The following is a 22513-nucleotide window of genomic DNA, read 5'->3' on the forward strand; positions in this document are numbered from 1 at the left end:
GGATATAAATAAAAATGAAAATGTAAGTTGAAGGGTAAAACTTGTAAATATAAAAAATCAGATTTTTTTTAAATGGGTGGGTCCCACACAAACTAACCTATTTCTACCAACAAAAATAAAACTAACCTATTTTTACAAACCTTTTTCAAAACCAACCCATTTTTGCAAAAAACTCGTCCAACAATGGTACAGATCTTCACGGTGTTCCCATGTCGGGCAACTTCGCTGGTGGGTCTAGCCACGCATGTTCCCACCTTACTGTTTCAGTGGTATTCAGGACCGACAAGTTTTCTAGCGGGTTTAGTCACTTCAAAACCCACCTTAGACACTGTTTAGTGCATAGTGGTGTGTAGAATTCTATACCCCTAAAAGGCTATAGCAACCAGTAAATCATGCAAGTACACATGGTTCACTAATGTCATCCAAAGCAAGTAATGATAATAAGTAATATCAAATATCGTTCCTAAGTGATTTAAAAGCAAAAGGTCACAAAAGTCAACCTTAATATGGGATTTCAAGAGGTAAAATAAAAGCAATATTTTGAGAGTGAGTTAACCAACTACTGAGATGAAAGCAATGATTAAACGAAAGCAAGAATGCAAGATCCGTTAGAGTTTCAGCAGCGTCAGGAGTGCGGTAGAACCATGCTACAACATTACTCGGTTGTTGTAGCAATAACCCTCTAAACCACTACTGGGTTGAACAACTTTCATTTGAAGTTCAGCTTTGACTCCATGCTAGCAGTACTCATAATGAGCACAAATCCAAGTATAGATTTTACCTTTCTTTCCATATAATTTTGGAACCCATAAAGTTACTGCAACTCTCTAGTCTCTATAACACGAAAGGTTAAAACATTTACGTTGGCTTAATTGTAAGTCCAATTCATCTAAGTAAAATAACACTTGTCATGTTGTCAAAAGATACTAGATGAAACATTAACCCAACGATGAATAGTAAAGAAGATAGCTATTGTAAAAAGCAATTATCCACGAATACTTGGCATATTCTTCCAACCTTCAAGTCCACCATTGCTAAGGGGTTTAGCCCGACATGACAGAATTTAAATGCATATATATAAATAGCATAAAAGTAAATGACATGAAGTTAAAGTGACGAAATGTAAGTATGTAGAAATTATAAAGTGAAAATAGTAACAGTTGTTGTAGCGACTGACAGAAATTGAAGAACACTTGAAAAATACTAAAAACTTCAAGTAATATTAAAATACTAGGATCCAAAGCATGTAAGAAGATTTGATCCATATCGCATACATAAACAAAAGACTTTCTCCCTATATACAAGACCAAGGGAGAGTCGGGGAATCTTAAAGTACAAACAAACTTTGTCCAATGGTTATTAACCAAAAAAAATCAACTTCTACACTTTTATACTAGTTAAGTACATAAGCAAGGCACCTTCTGCAACATCTTTCTTCAAAAGTCTGGTATTACATCTTCGAAAAGATGTCTTCTTCAGAAACTAGGGCCACTTTGTTTCCTCTTCTTGATAGAGTCACACGGTCAGATCCAGTTGTTGCAGCAATACCTACTATAGCAACAACTTTGTTAACAAATTATCCACAAATGCATAGAATTGATCCAAATTCTACAACTTAGCTCCAAATAGCCTAAAACCATAAAATAAGAATAAAAGACTCTATGTGATTGAGAAGAACGGGAATGAAGTAGAATAAGGTCCTAAATGGGTGCTAAAATGTATACTTCTACACACTTATCAGACCCCCCACACTAAAACTGTTGCTTGTCTCCAAGCAACTGAAAATGAAAAATAAGAAGACATAATATCTGAAATTTGAAAAAAAAATAAGGGGTGAAAATAAAAATTTCTAACAATGCGATTAAGAATAACACAACACCATAGCGTGGCCTAATTCAGTGTTCATCCAATCCTCTTACTTAATTCCATAGGCTAAGATTCACACTCCCTGTTGTTAGACAACTACCAGCTTAGGAACCTAGAAACATTAGGGCTTTTATTGGTTTATTCTTTGAAGCACAAAGTATTCTTTCTTTCCAACATTCAAGCATTCATCTGTGATGTTGTAGTAGTGATATGCTTTGCGTATTTTATATTTTATGCTTTGATTTATATATTTCAATTTTTTTCACTCAATGCATTTTTTTTTCATTTTGGAGCTTTGGCTCCTGCCCTATGGGCTTGGTTGTATATGAGTATACATATTCCCTCCCCCACACTTGAACTAGTCAATATCCTCATTGAGAAATGATTAAAAAATAGGTTTGCGGGTTCAAAGGAATGTGTATAGAATGGTGTATAAGAAAGAACAGAATAAATCCTTTCTAAATATATCATAGTAGGGTATCACTTTGCTTCCTAATGTGATGTGTTTGATTCTAGACTTAGGATCAAAATGGACATCTAACAACTAAATTATTAGGGATATGACATGTTGAATTCATAAATCTCATGAATACAAAAGATAAAAATACTTCCCAGACTCATGTATCAAAACAACAAATAAAGAAATTAAACCAAATATGGAGCTAAAAGTTACGATTGATGGACTTGTCCTACTCTATAGGAGTAAGTCGTTGTTGCATGGAGATAAGGAGCTCTTCTTACTTTTTCAGAAGCTTTTCAAGGTATGCAGGGATGGTGGAGTATTGGTTCCCTTCAAGTTTTTTAGTTCCTTATCCTATTCTTTCAAACAGGCCAATAACTGTTACTCTTTCTTCTCAAAGCTTTCCTCCATCTCATTTCCTTGCTTCTCCAATGTTGATGCCCACAAGTCATCCTTTTCTTCTAACTTTTTCAACAGAACCTATTGGTTCCTCTCCATCATCTTGGCAAGGTAAATAAATGAGTTTGTATCAACATGTGACTGAGGTGGTGGGACTAGTGTTGATCTTGGAACTCTTTGATTTGGAAGAAGTTTCAGCTACTGGAATAAAGGTTGCTACAACAATAGTGGATTTTGCTGCAACAGCTGACTTCTACATTATTCCTCAGCATTTCTCTTGATTCTTTTTATGGATGCACCTCAATAACATACTTTCCTGCAACAATCTCATCAATAGGAAATACCCTTACCTTGGTCTTGGATAGTAGGTCTTGAATTAATTATGAATGTCAAAGATCTCCTTTGTTTTTGTCACCACTAGTTTTGAGAATCTTGCAAATGACTTCCCCTACATTGAATCAGTTTATAGCCATGATACAATAGAGGAGTACCATCCTCTCAAAAATGAGGCTTGTGTCATGGGGTGTAGGCTAGACGGTGTGACTCAAGAAGTAGAACCATATACTCACATCTAATAGTAGGCCTCTACTCTTGAAGGTTCTCTAAGTGGGGTTATTGGTGGAAGGCCATCACTTTCGCGGTTAAGAAGTGTTGAGATGACTATTTGAGCATCATCTTTTGTTTCCCTCAAGAACATGATATTGTATTCACAAGGATTTGTTGGAATGATGCCATAAAGATTGTCTATAAAGGTAGGGCATAACAAACCTCAGTTCCTTTCACCTTTACAGTGTTTCCTTGAGTCACAACAACCACGTCATAAAATTGTCTTATCAAAAAGATGTCGTACCCTGTTGGTACAACACAAAAGAATTCTCAGCCAAGCTTCTTGATCATCTCTTTGAGCATGGGGTATAACTCAACGCATTATAGGTTGAAGCCCTTGTCTCGCAAAGCGTCCTTAAAGGCGATGACTCCAAATTAACTGTATACTTATTTATAGCTGAATGTACCAAATGGAGTGTTTGATCTTTTTGCTTTCTTCTGGCTAGGTTGTAGGGTTAGTACTTTTTTAGACTTTGGGGGCTTCCTCTTTGCTTTCTTCTGGCTAGGTTGTAGGGTTACTTCTGTCTCCGTTGATGCAGCAATATAAGCACTTGCTACAACATCTTCATCTTATGAGTCATCATGATGCTGATGATAAACTTCCATCTTCTTCAACTGAATCACTATAGTCAATAAGTTTCTTCCCCTTCCTGCTTGTTCCAACATTTTTCTCCTTGTTGGTTTCCCTTTCCATAGTGACAGTCACATCCTCATGCTCTAGAGGTTGTGATTGTCCAGCCAAAACAACCTCTAGATTAGATTGTTGAGTCCATTGGGTGTCTAATACAGATATGGGAATAGGTTGTGTTTGGATTTGAGTGATTGTTGGGTATGATGACTAGTACATGGGCTGTAATAGAGGTTTGCAAAAGGGGCGCATTGGGTTGATTTCCTAAAATAAAATCAGTGGCAACAAATACATCATCAAGGATGTAGGGTTTATTTCAATCTCAAATAGTTCGAGGTCGAACTCGAATCGATGTCGAACTCGTTTAATGCATAACAATAGTAAAATTTCAAAATATTGGTAAAATAAATCCAGAAAAAAGTTTACATCCATTCAAAATAAAGTCAAAACTAGTTGTAGCTTACAGCCAAAATCGAAACAAAGTCTTGAAAATCACAATATTACGACCAGGTATATTATAAATCTATCAATAAACAAAATACGATAAGTTTAACAAGATCTCATTTCAATTCAATTTGGGGGTTCTCTAAATGGTACTGAAATGAAGATTTCCTTTTGTTGTTTTTTGTTATCCTACAATAAAAACAAGAACAAATGAGTATACTTTTTAAAAGTGAAGATAAACAACTAAACATATTTAGGAAGTGAAGATAAACAACAAAACATATTTGGAAATTTACCTTGTACTTCCTTTTCACTCCATGGAGGGATCTACACCAATCATCCGTGCACATCAACGTTTGCACCATTTTCGAAGCAAGAAAAACAATAAGGATCTATTACACGACTACCCGCACTAAAAGTTTCCTCCAAAGCAACGGTGGTGATAGGAACCGACAAGGCATTTATAAACATCCTAGAGAAAATTCCGAACATATTTGATTGTTCCTTCTACCAAGCCAAGATGTCAAATTTGTGATCTTGACTAAAGAAACACCCCTTATCAAGATACATATCACGCTCAGATTTCGCACGAGTTACCGATGTCTCCCCACTAAAAACATCTAGCAAAAGTTCAGATAATTCACTAGATCCATCATTCCTTCACGAGTATTTGATCCAAAATCACATTCCCTACTTTCATCCACAAAACATGAAGAATACATTCTCACATATTCATCAAAAAACTCATACATAACATCTTTGACTTTACTAATATTTTCCCGAGTTAAATTTGGGGGAAGCATTTTGGGCCATGCAATTTCTATAGCCCTCATTTTCAAGCTAGGGTCTAACATGGTCCCTATTGGCATTAACATGTTGCATTTCCTACAATATTTGTCAATCTCTCTTTCATGTCCTTTACCATACTTTTAACAAAATCATCTTTCAATTGAGATTGTTTATCCAACATACCTTTAATCCTTTGTACTTCGGCAAGAAATAAGTTAGAAATTGGATATTCATAACCGAATATTGAGTTAGTAGCATCTTTAAACACTTCCAATATATCAAGCAATTTTGCAATTTTACCCCATTCTTCTTCACTAGGACAAAACCTATAATTACGGTCATGCAAAGCATATCAAGGAAATAACTGTTTAAACTTGATGGCACAATCTAGCATGTTGTATGCCGAATTCCAATGTATCTTGCATTCAAGAACTAATTTTCGATGCTTCACGTTGTATTGACTTACAAGTTCACCAAAATGTTTGAGATGTGCATCACTTGAGTTCAAGTAATCAACAGTATCATGGACTTTTTCGATAATGTGTTTCACTTGTTGAAGACCATGTTGAACCATAATGTTAAGAATGTGGGTGCAACATCGTACATGACAGTTTTCCATCGCAAATAATTCTCCAATTTAATTCAAAATTATCCTTCAAAATTGTAATGCAAGAATCATTTCTAGATGCATTATCCATAGAAATTGTGAAATAACACGAATTCACAAAGATTAAGCTTTACTAGTTCAAAAATCATAGATAAAATAATATATAAATATAATATACAAAATATAACTTACTTTATCTTCAATTTCCCACTCCCTTAGAAATGTTAACAAGCAATCAACTATATTTGCACCTTTAAATGTAGGAGCCAAATGAACAAAGTTAAATCAGCCTCTTTTGAAGCTTCCAATCAAGATTCACAAAATGGGTAGTAATCACCATGTATTCAATTTTTTCTGGCTCTGACTTCCATAAATCTGTAGTCAACTTATCCTTTCCACTTTCTTGAACATATCTTTTAATTTTTTCTTCTCAAACCTATAGACCTTGAAAGAGTTCGCTTTAATAGTAACTCGAGATACATGGTTCCATTCAGGTATTCTCCTTTTCATCAAGTTAAAGCCTTCCTCCTCAATAATACTAAAAGGATGCTCACGCATAGTGATCCAATGGGCTATCCTCTCTCGCATGTTTAAAATGTTAAGTTTACGATTATGTAAGGCACTAATAAATCCATATTGGTTTGTACAAGTGCTTGAATTGGATGGGAAAAAAATAATACACTTTTCTTGTATCATGTGTTTCATACTACAAGATTCCAAATGTCATTGCGTATGGATTTCAAAACAGAAAGATGAGTTTTACAATATATGCACCCCTACTTTCCATTGACCTTTTTATGATTTCAGATTCAAAAAATTCATCCTACACTTTTGATCTTCTTGGTCTCTTGGAGTTATGAAAAGGCCATCAACTTCATTAACCTTCTTTATTTTTTTTGATTAACTTGGATATCCAACCCGTTATGTGAGCCGACTAATCGCTAGGCAACCACCTGCTTTGCAGATAGCCCGGAGTCACTTCATTTGAACCTTCGTGGCCACAAGGAGATTTTTATTCCTCCTTGAATTTGAACCTAGGACCTCCTGGTTGACCTTTGGAGTCAAACTCAAACAAATCAGACGTCACCATTGTGGTTTTAACCTTCTTTATTTGGTGTGTTAAGGGGAGGGTTTCACAAGGTTCTACATTAACCTTCATAGATACATCCTCCCCTTCGTTTGAACCATCATTTATATTCATATAAAAATCCTCATTCAAAGCACCAATGGCCGTAGAAGATGTTTATGATCCACTAGACATCTCTAGAAATATAAATGCATATTTAAAACGGTAAGTAAAAAAGAGTTACTAAACGAAAATGATAACCATAAGACAATACATAAATCGTTAAATGGGCTTGAAACAAAAGAAAGGGAACTAATAATGACTACATGTACTGAATCATTAAGACTTCTTCTCCCACAGAGTATTACAAAACCTCTTTTAAGGCCAATAAAGTTCATCCATATGCATGTTATATTTAAGTTGGTATATAGCGGAAGATAGTGACAAATGGAAAAGAATTCTCACACTACGCATATATATTCTACTTTACATTAACTGAATACAACCAACAAAATCATAGTTAGAAAAAAGCTTGGTAGAATAATCTAATTATACGATCGACCAGAGCATAACACAAGAATGGAACAAGAACGCCAAGATCAAAACTGTGTTTCGATACAACATTTATCGATTCACTTAAAAACTATGGCATGTTTCAGTCACCGATTGAAGGAGGTAGATAGGCATCTTTATTCGTGACGGCATGTAGTGTGAGAGAACAGGAGGGATGCCAGGCAGTACGCGTCTGGTCACCGTGTGAGAGTGAGAGGGAGCCATAGCATAGAGTTCTGAGATTAGGGTTTTATATTATGACCTGTGAGAGGGAAAGGTAGTTCGTGGGAAATTGGGAATGGCAGAATGGTTGGATTGCACATAGAGGTTTTAATTTCAAATTGTTACCAAAATTCAATAACCGGTTTGATTTTATTTTAAATTTTTTCAATTTATTGTTTTATTATAGTGAATTAATTGCTATTAGGTTTTTATGTAATATTTTATAAAATTAATTACATATAAAATATATTCGAGTATCTCATGAGCTTAATTATGGAGTCGAGTATCATGTTGCTCGACTCGACTCATTAGTATGTCGAGTCGAGCTTGAGTACGAGTCGAACCTACTCGAGTCGAGTGTTGACCGAGTTTTGACCAAATCGATCTCGAGTAACTTGTGAATTGTCTCGTCTCATTTACATCCCTACCCGTAGGAATGGGTGTAAGAAACTTCAAAATCAAGAGTTGCAACAGATAAGAAACGATCCCTACAAGTATGCTTGTATTTACAAAGAAAAGGCAAAGACATTTCATGACTCACGCATATAACATAAGTCTTTCATTAAAGGTCAAAAAACTCTTTTTTATCACTCTAGATTAAAGTTATTTCCCAGTAAGTTAAGGTCCATATGGATAAATCATTTTGTTCTTATTAACGTGTTTGAGCATGGTGCAGTGTAGATATAGAGTCTATCTATAGGACATGTTACAAAGTTAATGGCCATAGATTGAAGTCGTTCTATGAGGGCGTTGATGGAGGGGCTTAAAAAGGGTACCCTTTGACACGCCATGCTACGAGATTGAACTGAGTATGGTCTAGCCAAAGACCTAAAAGAAAGGTGTTGCGTGGGAGGCAACCTACGGATTTCAATTTCTTGTTCTTTTTTACTTTAATTTATCTAGTTTTTTTTCGTTAGACTCTTCAATTTCACTCCTAGCTTTATTTATGTTCTCAGGTTCCACCCCATGTATTTGAAGCTTAAGGAGATGCACCCATCTTCACCAAATTTTACATTGGGAGGCCACTCACCAAATCAGGGGCATTTATGTTCCCCTTTTCTTACACTACTTAGAGTGTCCTCTACATATTGAATACATTGAAGACAATGTATGAAGTAAGTGTGGCGATGGGGATAATTTGCATGATTTGGGCATATAAATGCTTTTTAGGGGTAAAGTTTGCAATTTTTGTGCTTAAATATGGGTCGTTGTCCGTTTTGACATTGTGTTAGCATGTTTTTAATGTGCTTAAATTGTTGGTGACTATAAGTTTGGATGCATGCATAACATGATTAAGCTTGGTTGAAAGCACTTAGTATAGATTAGTGGTAGTATACCGGTCAAAATTAGACTCTTGCTAGCTTTTAACACCAGGAAATTTTGACTAAACATATAATCTTTAGTCCAAACTTCAAATCTTGTGTGATTACGTCATGCCGAGATATGTGCCTCTAGAACTTGACTTGTCTCTCTTTAAAACTACATATTACATGTTAATAACTATGATAAAGGTCATCGTTTGCTCCTTTTTATGTTAACCCATTAGCCTAAAACCATCCTTTATATTATGATTACCCTTTTTTATTTATTTGCATGTATTTTATCCAAGTAGTGGAGAGTGAGAGATTTTTCAATCTTGTGATAGATACATGCTAGTTTAGTGACTGTTTGAGTGATACACTTAAACCCAAAGGAGTGAGTTGAGTGTTATTTTGTTAATCCTATTTGAAAGAGTTCTCAAAATTAGCTTGGGTCTATTTGATTTCGTGTGTGCCTATTTTTCAATGCTTTGTTGCAAATCTCAAACTCACCATATGCTATGTGTTGACATTCTCGTTAGATTTGATTTTTCTACCTCGTGCTAAGTCAAGTCATCATCAAAACAGACAATGATCTAAGTATTGAAATGCATATATTTAATTGAGTTGGTTGTTACTTGGGTTGGGTATAACCATTTAAAATGAAAAGAAAAGAAAAAAGCAACTTTTATATTTCTCGTTGGCAACAACAACAACGCACAAAAGCAAACAAAAAAGGAATTTATATGTATGGATGGATGCTTCATGTGTATGTAAGCAAAAACCCAAGTTGTATCCCAATAAAAAAAATAAAGAAAGAATTGAAGTGAACAACAGAAGCCCAGATGAGAAAAGGAAGGGCAGCTCAGTCCAGCAATCGTCCAGGTCTTCACGATGTTCCCATGTCGGGCGACTTCGCCGGCGGGTTTAGCCGCCCCCTTCCCGTGTTACGCACTGTTCCGGTGGTATTCAGGGTCGGTGAGTTTTCCAGCGGTTTTAGTCGCTTAAAAAACCCGCCTTAGACACAGTTCGATGCGTAGTTTCAGATTGGGCGACTTTTGGTGCAGTCCAACTCGTCGGCCAAGTCACGCTGCGGTCAAAAATCGAGTAAGCCACGTTTTCAAGCAGTTTTATTTCGATTGGGAGTAAAAAAGGACTCGTTAACTGTCGATGTGAGGGAGAATTGGATTGATTTTCAGAGAAAAACACCCAGGGTCGATTTTCAGATTAGGGAGCATGATTTTGGAGACAAACTCTAGGGTTCTTCATCATAATCATTGTAAGTTTATTTCTATTTCGATTGTAGAACATGTGTAGCTAAATTCTCCGTTTCTAGCAATGAATTTCTAAGCTATTTCGATGTTGGATATGTTGAAACTCATTTTAATTCAGCTATTGAATCCTTTGACTTCAATGCTCTTCATATTTGGTTGAATAAACTAAATTGTTATATGTAGAGGGAATAAAGTTTATTGTAGTTTATTATTATTTGCCGGACTCAACAGCGGTCATGGAGGTGTCTAAAGCTCTCCTTTGACCTAACACCATGCATACGTTCTCCTTTGACACAACATTTTCATACGTATGCATTTCTAAGCACATCGGACACCCTTTTGGTGAGGTTTGAATCCCTGACTTACTAGGAGGCCAAAGACTCACATACCACTAGGCTAAAAATCATTTGTTACCATTGGAGTTTCTTACCATCCAATATCATTCCAACGTAATATTATCATTTACCCCAGCGCTCTAACATGATTACTTTAGCATATAATACCATTACACCTTGAATCTAACAGCATTTGGATAACCAAATAGACCTAGTTCCCATCTTTTATTCAAGACTCAAAACTCCAACAAAACATATTTTCATGAGATATATGTATCAAAGACTCACAAGACTTTTTACTGTATGGCTTTAAATCAAACATGATAAAACCCAACTTCTAAGGCGAAACCATAGAGCCATTAATGCATACCTCAAATGGTGTTCTTCCCTTTTAAACACACTGTTCGAAACCCTTGTTCTTGGCTTCAAGAATGTTCCAAACTTTTCTTCCTTTTTCTCTATGATTTCATGGGTCACCTCCAAGGATAAGAAAAGGGTTTTTAACCCCTTTATTTTGATTTGATAATAATGAAAAAGGGAGTAGTTATCCCTTTCAAGAAAAGGGGGGTTATCCCCATTTTTAGTGGCTTTGACCAAGTAAACTCCCATTCTAACCCTCAACTTCTTACACCTTTTACCTTATTAGTCCCTTGAGTTATACATACTTTACATATTAAATGAACAAAAAGTGAGGTGTTACATACAATGATGTTATAAATGCTAGGAGAAACCCTATACACGCGCACACACACATACACACGAGGCGTTGCTTGCAACAAAAGCTGCACGAACACAACAGTATGGCTGAACCTCCTCGCCTTCTGTAAACGAGAAAGAAAGAAATCATCAAAGTACTTGGGGAACACTGTGGTCATAAATTGGGATTGGACGAAAGTTGAAGAGTTCCGCTTATTCATTATTTTTTGAACTGCCCCCGCCGCCGCCATCACCACCACCCTAGCCACCTAGTAATGTTGAAATGAAGAATGTCATTTGTTGCATTAAATGCTTGTAAGAGTACATGCATCAAATGTATAACTCATTTAGTATTTCTCAACCTGGTAGCTGGTTCCCCCTACCACCCATTATGAACACATACATAATTTACGTCAACTATGGTGGGACAACCACCACAATAGCCACCACTATAGGACGTAAAAGAGGACAAGGATGAGGACACAGAGACTAACTCGTATTATGACTAGGTATTTATGTATTAATATGCTTGAGACATTAACATTTATTTTATATATGTCATTAATTTTGTATTACGCTTTTCAAAATTATTCTATTACAGGTTTCAAAATTACTTTCTTGTTATTTGAATATCAAATTATTAGATTATAACCAAATTAAAATACCAAAGAAAAAAATTACCTAAAGCGACGACAATGTCATCGCAATATGTAAAAAATAAAAAATTTAACTATTTATATATTGGGTCGATGTTTCGTTCCTCTAAAAAAACATTTGTTTTTATTTTTTCACCTATAGCAACTACATGTCATAGTAGTAGATAAAAAATCGAAATCTTAATTTCTAGTTATAGGAAGCTACGACAACAGACCAAACGACGATAGTTGTTGCAATTGACGACAAAATTTTGATTTGTCGTCGCAATTGGGTAGCTTTGTTGTAGTGAAGGAAAAAACTCTTTAGAAAGAAGAAGAGGGTATTCTTGAGTGAGTAACTTCATTAAAAAATCATACTATCAAAAGGAAAACCGAAAAGATGGATCTCTTGGACTTAATAGTTAATACTTAATACAAACCACAAGGGTGGTGCCTGATTGGTTTGAGCTTGACTCCAAATATCAAAAGTACCAGGAGGTCTCAGGTTCAAATCCAAGAAGAAACAAAAATCCCTTGTGGCCATGAAAGTTCATATACGGTGACTCCGGGCTATCTGCAAAGCAGGTGGTTGCCCTGAGATTTGTCGGCTCGCATAACGGGTTGGATATCCAGGTTAATAAAAAAAACAGATAATACTTGATACACATAATAAAGTTTGAGTAGGCTTCATTTCATCTCTTTCTTCGGGCCTTAAACTTTTGGGCTTATAGCTATAGACAAGTGTTGGGTCTATGAGTGTTTAATTGTCTTAAGGAAGCAAAACTATATCCGAATACTATCAAGTATTTAACAACATCCAAATGGTTCCAAAAAGCATTTAGAAGCATAAGAAGTACAAAAAAAACCCTAAAATGTTGGCGGTGGTAGAATCCGAAGCACTGATAGATGTGTTGAGGTCATACGTTACGTGAAAACCTCTGACATCTTGTCTATCGAAAATTTTGAAGATCATATGGTTAAGATGTGCACAACTATTAAGTTTGAACCGAATTCATGTTTTCCCATATAGTTGATTACAGATTGTATCATTTGGTCCACATGAGCATCATACCATGTGCTCGCTCTGGATTATGGCAGGTTGGTCACAACTGATGTCGAAATCATGTTGTGTTTCTAATCACGTCAAAGTTTTGAGTCAAGTTGTTGTCACTTTGATGTTTTATATCTAATATTTTTACGTCGAACCGACCTAAAAAAGTGAATATTCTTAAAGTACAATTCATTATAAAAAGTAATAAAAAGGGTTTGGTTGGGTTCAATTCACAATTTCACATTGGTTAAAGAGAGAAACAGAGCAAAGTCATGTAATTTGGAGGTTTAAATAATGTAAGGCACATGTGGGGTAGAATAAAGCCAAATTTTAAAATGTTCTATTCTATGGTGTCACTGAAATGATGAAAAAAAAAGTTGGTTTTTTAAAAACTTGAAAAGATGAGGGGTGCAGAATGCACTTTCTGAAACTTGCGATCGCCCCTCGTGCGGCTCACACGCTGACCATTCTGTTTGTTCCTTGCATTTTTTTATTCTATTCCTCGTGCGCTCTCTGTGACCTTCTTTGACCTTTGACCAGCACCCATTATTTACTTTTTAAGTCCTTAGTTTTTCAAATGTTTGTATAATGAACCCTAACGTTTGAAAAAACCTCACACTTTCCCCTGATTTGTAATTCGGTTGTCAATTTTAACCTATTGGGAGTTTTGACTTGTTGGTCTTAGTATTTCGTCAAAACAACTTGTTTCCTTTTTGTTGATGCCAGTTTTTGGAGACACATGATTGGGGGTAGAAGTCGGTTTTACGTACATCTCACATCTCCTGCTTTGAAACAGTGTATTAAGTTTGTTTAGTTTTATATCGACACATATACACACAGACAAAGGTGGAGATCCATTCTTACGCTGCTCAACTTACCTCTTCTTCTTACCGAAACCCAACCTTGTACACCCATATGTAATTCAAGATCAACAGAAATATGCTTGTGGAAAATTTTATAACTCATAAATAAGAGAAATAAAGTTGTAAAAATATAAAAGAATTATGGTTTAAGATTTTAAATAAAAACCGTTATTCTGTCTCCCACATAAACACAAACACAGAGAAGAAAAATGGACACAAAAAACAATTTAAAGAACATGGAAAGGGAGGAATATTTGGTCAGTCCAAGAAAGATGGTTTTCATCAAGAGATGGACAAATTGGATATATGAACGAAAGAGTCAGACGACTCAGGTCATTGGATCCCCATTGCACGTGACTTCCATTACCTGATCACGTGACAGGTTGGCATACCAAATTTTCCTTTTCATTGTTCTAGAGCTTAATTAAGTATTAATTATTCATCATCATAATTACCCCACAAATCATTTCCCTCATCATCATATGCATATGTTCAAACATTATCTCCTTCGAAAATTTTAATGTAACTGATTAGAAACGTTTTAAAGTAAAAAAAAAAAGACTTAGAAACAATTTCATCGTTTGCAAATTCTTTGTTATTCAAACCCATTGTACTCAATGACATTGCTTCCCTTCGTTGCCTTATCATCGTCCGTTCTCTATACTAACCATATTGTAGTTGGCGTCCTTGTCATCAGTCTTTCTCTTTTTTGTCTGTCTTTTGTCTTTCAATTCTCCCTCGTTTACTACATTTTATTGGAGTATTTATAGACCGATCAAAAAAGAGGAAAATTTGAAAAACAAAGAAACCTGATAAAAAGATGGAGGTCGAAGGTAAGGGTCCAACAACGATGATAGAGAGCAGACGGGGACAGAACAACGAGTGGGAGCGATGACGTTGGGTACAATAGGTATTTATGACTTATGATTTGGGAACGGTAAAACTATTTAAGTTTTTCTTTATCTTAAAAATTTCTAGTCGTTTACTGATAGTTTTTTTGGGTTAAAAAGATGTATGTAACCAATTTCTATAAGATCGATTGTTTATTTATTAAAAAATGTTCAAGGACTTAATTATTCAAAATTAAAATTTTTAATTGTTACAGTTTGGAAACAGAATATTAACATTACTTGGATAATTCAAGGATCATATATAAAACACTTTCCAAAATCTATAATTTCGACCTTATTGTCTGGATATCACGAAATCAGATTTGAATAATCCAAGAACAACAAATTTGGATTTCAGGCAAAATCCAATATCACAAACATATAATACTTTGCTTGTTTATGTTTCTTTAGAGACAAAATCTGGCAGAGTCACAATATACACAAATTGAAGAAGATAATCTGCAATCATCGAATGAAGCCTTATATAGCCATCAGCGGTTAATTAAGTCAGTTATTTTTGGCAGGAAGTCGTGTATATTCCCAACAGACGCGACTGTTCGGGTGTTTGGTTGAAAACAACCGCCGCCAGGGGCTCTGCCCCTTGGACCTCGTTAGGGGCTCTGCCCCTTTGGAACCCCACAAGGGTTATTACCCCCGGACCCCCACATTCCCAAGATCAACATAACTTATCTGAGTGTGCACTCTGCACCTCCGAGCTGGAATTATAGCTAAGTCTAATTTCGGCTTGTCTCACATTAATTCCAATCATACTAAATGACTTGATGACACTAAAATTACCAACATTAATGAAATTATTCATCCAAAGTAGAATCAATCAAAATGAAAAATTTTATTAGGTTTTTTAAACTTTTTCTCAAATTAAATAATATATTGTTTTGTTAATGCATAGAATACAAGCTATTTATTATTAACAATATTGTATCAATTAATTATCTAAAATCTTTATTTGTTTTTATGCGAAAATTGGAGATGAAATTATGGAATTTAATCATTTATAAGATCTTTGGCATAGATATTCTCGTTCTCTCTCTTAGGGCACACGTATATATAAAAGTCTATATCTTTTACAAACTCAATAAACCGTATAAATTTATAATCAAGTTTTTATTTTTTATTTTTACATATGAAACAACACATGTAAATATACAGTATTTATACATTATTGTTTTATATGTGAAAAGTCAATGACTATTTTTCCACAAACAATACACCGGTTTGAAAGTTTATACAATTGAGTTTGTAAAAGATTATATATATATATATATATATATATATATATATATATATATGAGCGATCAAATGAAAACCACCCTCATTTGTACAAACCGTACAAACCACCCTCATACGTCGATTTCATTGTTTAATCTTATGAAATTTTTTCATGAAATTGTTTAATCATGTGAAATTGTTTCATATAATACTGTTTTTTATAAATTTGTTTCATATATGATTATGAAATTATTTCATATAATATTTAATGAAATTTTAATGAAACTGTTTCATAAATTTCTTTAAAATTAAAATAATAAAGATGATAATATTCATGACTAACACCCTCCATAATAAAAATGGTTCATATAATTACAAAAAAATGAATAAAATGAAAAATTATGATTGGTTGAATGAGGTTTTTACGGTTTGTACAAATTGAGTGGTTTTTATTTGAACGCTCCTATATATATATATATATATATATTACAACAAAATGTTGTTATTTAAGACATCAATAAAGTAATTAACAAGAATTTTATATTTTAGGAAAAATAATTGTAAGTGTGTGCATCCTATAAAATAATGATACAATGAGTTGCTACGAAGAAACTAGACTACGTAACAAGTTATATCCACGATATTGAACGATATTCTAAAAAGACACAAAACACATATTGTCTTATTTGCTTTTTATAATACACTTTTAAAAAGTATCCTACAAAAAAGACTAATAAAACACTTTTCAAAAATGTAATATCACTACAATAAAATTGGGTTTATAGCTATGACATCAACAAATCCAAAGCGTCCTAATATCTCTTTGTAGGACTTAATTCATAGAATCAAAAAATAAACGTCATATCTAAAGACATTGTATTAAGTTTATAGGACGTTTTTGGATGTCGTAACAAGTTTTCTATGATACTTTTAATATAAAATGTTGCATTAGTTTTTTACAGGACACTTTTGATAAAAATGTTCTATAAACCCATATTTTTATAGGATGCTTGTTTTTATAGAACAATTCTTGAATAGTGTTTTATAAAATAGCTAATACGATGTTTTTTTTTATAAAAATGTTCTAAAAATCTTGTTGTGACGCCAAAAAACGTCCTATAAACTTATTACAACGCCTTTAGATAAAAAAAATTTTATTTTTTTGTTCTATAAATTAAGTCTTATAAACCCTTTTATTTGAACAATTCAAAAGTTTTGACTTTCTATAAACCCAATTTTATTATAGTGTATGAAAAAACTAAAAAGATGGTTTATTTCTTGTATCATATATATTAATTTGTTTAACTTTATCGATAAAACTTGTTAGGTCGATTAACTTTATCTTAACGTCAAAATACAAGACTTGTAATTGTTGGTCTTATAAATCTAAATCTACTGAGTTATAGTTCATAAAAGACCATATTTCTGTAATAATACATGCTATTTCTAGAATTTTCATAACTTTAGATGCTTCATAGACATTTAACATTAAATAATAGTGGACATGAAGGTTTGTAGGGCTTCAAACTCCAAGAATAATTAGGTTTAGAGTTAAATTAATGAGAAAGTATTCCACAAAATAAGCGAAATTAGGGCAATGTAAATGAGTGGGTATTGGGTTGTTTTTGTCAATGAAAAAGCATAATAAGAATTATTTAAGCACGGTTTTTGATTAGGGAGTTGTTGTTAATGTTGTTGCCATGTTTGTTTCCATCCAAACCGGATTTACTCCTACATGTCTTTCAATAATTCCAACTTTACTTCCATCTTTATTTTGAGATACTAAAATTATTGACAATCATTACATCATATATATATATATATATATATATATATATATATATATAAGGGTAAGATCAAATGTTAATCAAAGTTTTTGTGTTAACTTTGTTAATCGATCTTGGTCATTCAATCTTTCAATAAACGGTTGTGATTAATCATGATAAAAACTTATTTTTTTAAATTTAAAATTGCATAAAGATAAGTGAACAATGTTGAAAAGGGTATTTAGGTAAAACAATGTATTAGGTAAAACAATGTATGTAACTCCCATATCATTAATTAATTGGGAGTTACAAAATCAAAAATTCTATGATTTTTTTATAAATGTAAGAACCATATGAACACTATATATATATGAATCATTGTGTCAAATACGAACAAAAATTTGACATATATATGAACTTGGACTGCATAGCATTTATGAACACAATAGTGAACATAATAAGAATAACTGCTATACGAAAGAAAATAAATAAAAATAATGTATGAACACGATATGAACAGCTTGTGAACAATAGTTCCTTCATTATAAACGCATTCAAGAGCGATACTTTGTCAATTGGAGTTTTATACATGCATTGCATCCACACCATTTAAGGTTCACCCCTTGTTCATATATGTTTATGATCTTATATGGTTGTTCACCCCTTGTTCATATCGTGTTCACCTCTTGTTCATATCGTATAAAATATATGAACACATAACCTCAACGCTATTAACACCGGGTGCAAACACTTACACAAATATAAAGATTTGGTATCAAGCTTAAAAATAACATTTCTGTTCATATGATAGAAGTAACATGAACACAATGATTCATGATTCATAAAAGTTGGTAATATGGCAATATGAAAACGGGTCGTGCATGTACTTCCATTTGAACATGTGAATTAGGTATGTATTTTAATAATTAAAGAAAAAAGCTATCAATACAGGATGAGTTATAAAAAATACAACACATCGTAATGAATATAATTTCGATTAAAACGACTCTAAAAAAAATAAAAATCTATTACCAAGACATTCGGTTTTGTTAATTTCTTCAATTCCCGACCTCGAACTCCGATTGTCATTATAAACCATTTTAATCTTATAATTGTTGTCGATTTATTTTCCATTTCGCTTATCCATATTAGCTTGATCGATACCGAAAATTTTTATTGCCGTGTTTTCTATGCGAATTAAAAACTGATAAAACAATAAACATGGAAGATCAAGATTAAAAAAAATAAAAATATTAATATTATAAATGCATATTTTTTGGGATTTGATGATTTGTAATTCCTTATTAATTGTTTGGGAGTTACATATCAAATAAATTTACTGAAATACCCTTGTAATTAAAATGTGAACATGACATAAATCTACAAGAAGAATGAAATTTGATTGGTTGCCATGATTTTCAAAGTTAATACAAAGTTGTTGGTTAACATTTGATCTCCCCCCTATATATATATATATATATATATATATTTGTACAAACCTTTATAAATCATAGATTTTAATGATTAAGGGTCTAAACGGTTTGTTATGTTATGTTATGTTATGTCATTTGAAATAAAAACAGTTAAGACGGTTATTTAATGAAAAGACGTTGGAAGGATAGAATGATAAAAAAAAAACTCAAAAAAGAGCTCAAAAAAAGTTCTAAAAAGCTTTTCATTATCTAATACGTTTCTTATAAAAAATATCCTAAAATCAAATCCTAAATTTCGATTGATAAACCTATTACAAAAAATATGAAAACAACTTATAATTTCATGACTGTAAATGAAAAAAAAATCCATGATTTCATAGTTTCATGAAATAAAAAAAAAACTCATGATTTCAATTAATGAAAAAAAAAACTCATGATTTCATAGATTCATGGATTGTTTTCAAGATTTCATGGTTTCATTGATGGGAAAAAAAACTCATGATTTCATAGTTTAATGGAATGGTTTCAAGATTTCATGATTTCATTAATTAATGTAAAAAAAAGCTCATGATTTCATAGTTTAATAGAATGGTTTGAAGATTTCATGATTTCATTAATGGGACAAAAACTCATGATTTAATGTATTTCATTTAACAAAACATACTCAACAACGAAATCTCATTCGAACTCGCTCCGAAGAAATGCACACAAAAATGACTGCAAAGTTGATTAGATAATTTGCAAAAAGAATAATAAAAAAGTTCCACAATTAATTAATCTGCAATCACTAACACTATCCCAAAATATCAGAAAGTTGATCATTTTCATATTAATCAGTTAAATGGTAAAAAGACGCTTCCGCTCTGAAACAAAAAAAAAATGAAGAATTCTGATTGGTTAGGAGAGGGTTACAAAGTTTTCTACAAATGCAATGATTTGAATATGACCCCTATACATGGGGTTAAATCATGTAACGACTAGATTGAGAAACTTGAGGACTAATCTAATCCATAGATTACAATAAATCAAACGTGATTAAAAAAGAAGCCTATTTAAAACAAAATTGTAAAATAAGGGTATTTTTGTCAAATTAGAAGTAAATCGAAAGGGCATTTTGGGCATAATATTATTGAAATCAAATCAATTTGGCGGACACCAAACCATTTTCATATTAGATTAGTTTTCATTCTTTCACCTCCCGTCTCATCTTTTTCATATCAATTAGGTCCAGAACAGATCTAGACCAAAATCCCAGCATCAAGAACAGATTTAGACCATCTCCATCACCGAAAACCATCTCCACCCATCACCGTCACCGACAACAACTTCGTCTCCGATGAACACCTCTCCATTCTCTACTTTACAATCTGAGTACTGTCTCATCTTGCTTGTAGGTGGAAACTATATTGCTGCTAGCTTTTATTCTCAAGGTTTTGGACCAAGGGATTTGGGGGGAAATTACGATTTCGGTTATTGATGCCATTAGAGAGTTGTTGCTTGAGCTCCAACTGCCCACCAATTCTTGATTATTAGGTTTCTGTTCCTCCACATTTGGAGAAGCAGGTCATGTGAGACGTCTCTGTTCTTTATGATCCACCTTCGAAGCTTGATATCTCCATTTATGGTGGCAAATTTATAGACCTGAAATCCTTCAATAACCCCAAAGTTTTTCGATCACACCTTCATCGCGAGACCAATCATTGATCATAAAATCAAATTTCTTAATTTCAATTCTCAATAAATCGATTGATCCCTAGTTAATCTCGTTTTCAAAATCTCTAACCTTCTTCTTCGACGATCATTTCAAAGTGTTGTTTATTTTGATTGCAATTACGGATGCTTATGTTCATCACCGTTTACGATCCAAATTTTATGATCTTGTTCATTTAATCAAGTTGTTGCGTGTTTATGGATTAAGATTTCGAGTTACGGCTTTTTTGATGGCATTATTTGTGGTTTCTATTCCTTGGATTGCGTCAACGATAAGAAGAGAACATAACTTCGTGGTTTTTAATCAAGGAGATGATCATCGTGTTGAGTTTAGAAACGATAATTCAATTATACTCGAAATCTTTTTGATGTTATGAAATTTGACAAACAAAATGGGTTTTGGGGATGCATGATAAGGGTTTGATCGTTTGCAATGATGACGAGGATGAAAAATTGCGAGAAAGGGCAATGATCATGGATTTTATGGGGTGAAATAACATATAGATGAAAATTGTATTTTATTTCATGAGATGAAATAGCATGGTGCGTATATGTTCATCTGGTGAATCTTTGTTACCAAAATGACGATTATGCCATTTTCTAATTAAAATTATCATTTAATTAAAACTATATGATCAAAATCAAATTAGTGCTTAGATTGATTCTCAATATTTTCAACTTTTGTGTGGTTCTTATTTGATTATCATCCTATATATATAAGGTTGGGTTTTCGCTGAGAAGAGAAGTTTTAGTGAGAATCGTAAGAAGAGATTTTTATCTTTGGATCAATTCTAATTGAATGTCAACACTAATGACGTGTACCGGGATGCACCGAATCAATTCCCTTCTAAAGCACAATCATGGGTGGACATGAGATTCAAAGTGATCAAGAGTTCAAAATCTCTTCTAACGTTTCTCATCATAATTTTCCTTCTCACACGACCCTTCTCACCTTCTCATATATATATATATATATATATATATATATATATATATATAGAGGGTGGTTCAAATACTAACCCAATATTTTGTGCAAACTTTGCTAACCCACATCAACCAATAATGTTGCATCTTTGGGTTTGGTTAAAATGTAACTTACATATTAATGATAAGGGTATTTAGGTCATTAGTCATTCTTATGTAACTCTCAAATATTTTAATTGGGAGTTACAAATCCTACAATATCTCAAATTGATCTTCATCTAATAATGACATGAAGATTCAAATATGTTCATCTTATTGACAACTAATTCACATATGAAACCACCTACAACGAACATCATGCACGAACAGATATAAAGTACAGGTATCGGTTTTATCTGCACAACCCCTGTTTTTGTTAATGTGCATGTCTCATCGTCGTGCATGTGTATCACTACGAGCATGCATCAAGGTTGAAGAACATGATCATATGACCAACATATATCGATTATAGTRTWCATTAGGTTCACACGGTGTAGCTAATGTTCATATATCTAGGGTTCACACGGTGTAGCTAATGTTMATATATCTAGGGTTCACACCATAGGGTTCACATGAATGTTCATACCTTGATGTCCACACCATAGGGTTCACATGAATGTTCATACCTTGATATAGGCACGAAGATGAACGATTGTTCATACACATATTAATTAATACAAATTTTTGACCAATTTATCCTTTGAACAATTGTTCATACACATATTAATTA

General features: G+C 33.3%; 1 protein-coding gene across 1 annotated transcript in view; it reads left to right on the forward strand.

Moving 5' to 3' along the window:
- Positions 1-22513, forward strand: part of LOC112516858 — a 38389-nt gene that overhangs the window by 12031 nt on the left and 3845 nt on the right. The window lies entirely within an intron of this gene.

This window comes from Cynara cardunculus (genome assembly GCF_001531365.2).
Source record: "Cynara cardunculus var. scolymus isolate 2C chromosome LG 8, CcrdV1, whole genome shotgun sequence".
Lineage (NCBI taxonomy): Eukaryota > Viridiplantae > Streptophyta > Magnoliopsida > Asterales > Asteraceae > Cynara > Cynara cardunculus.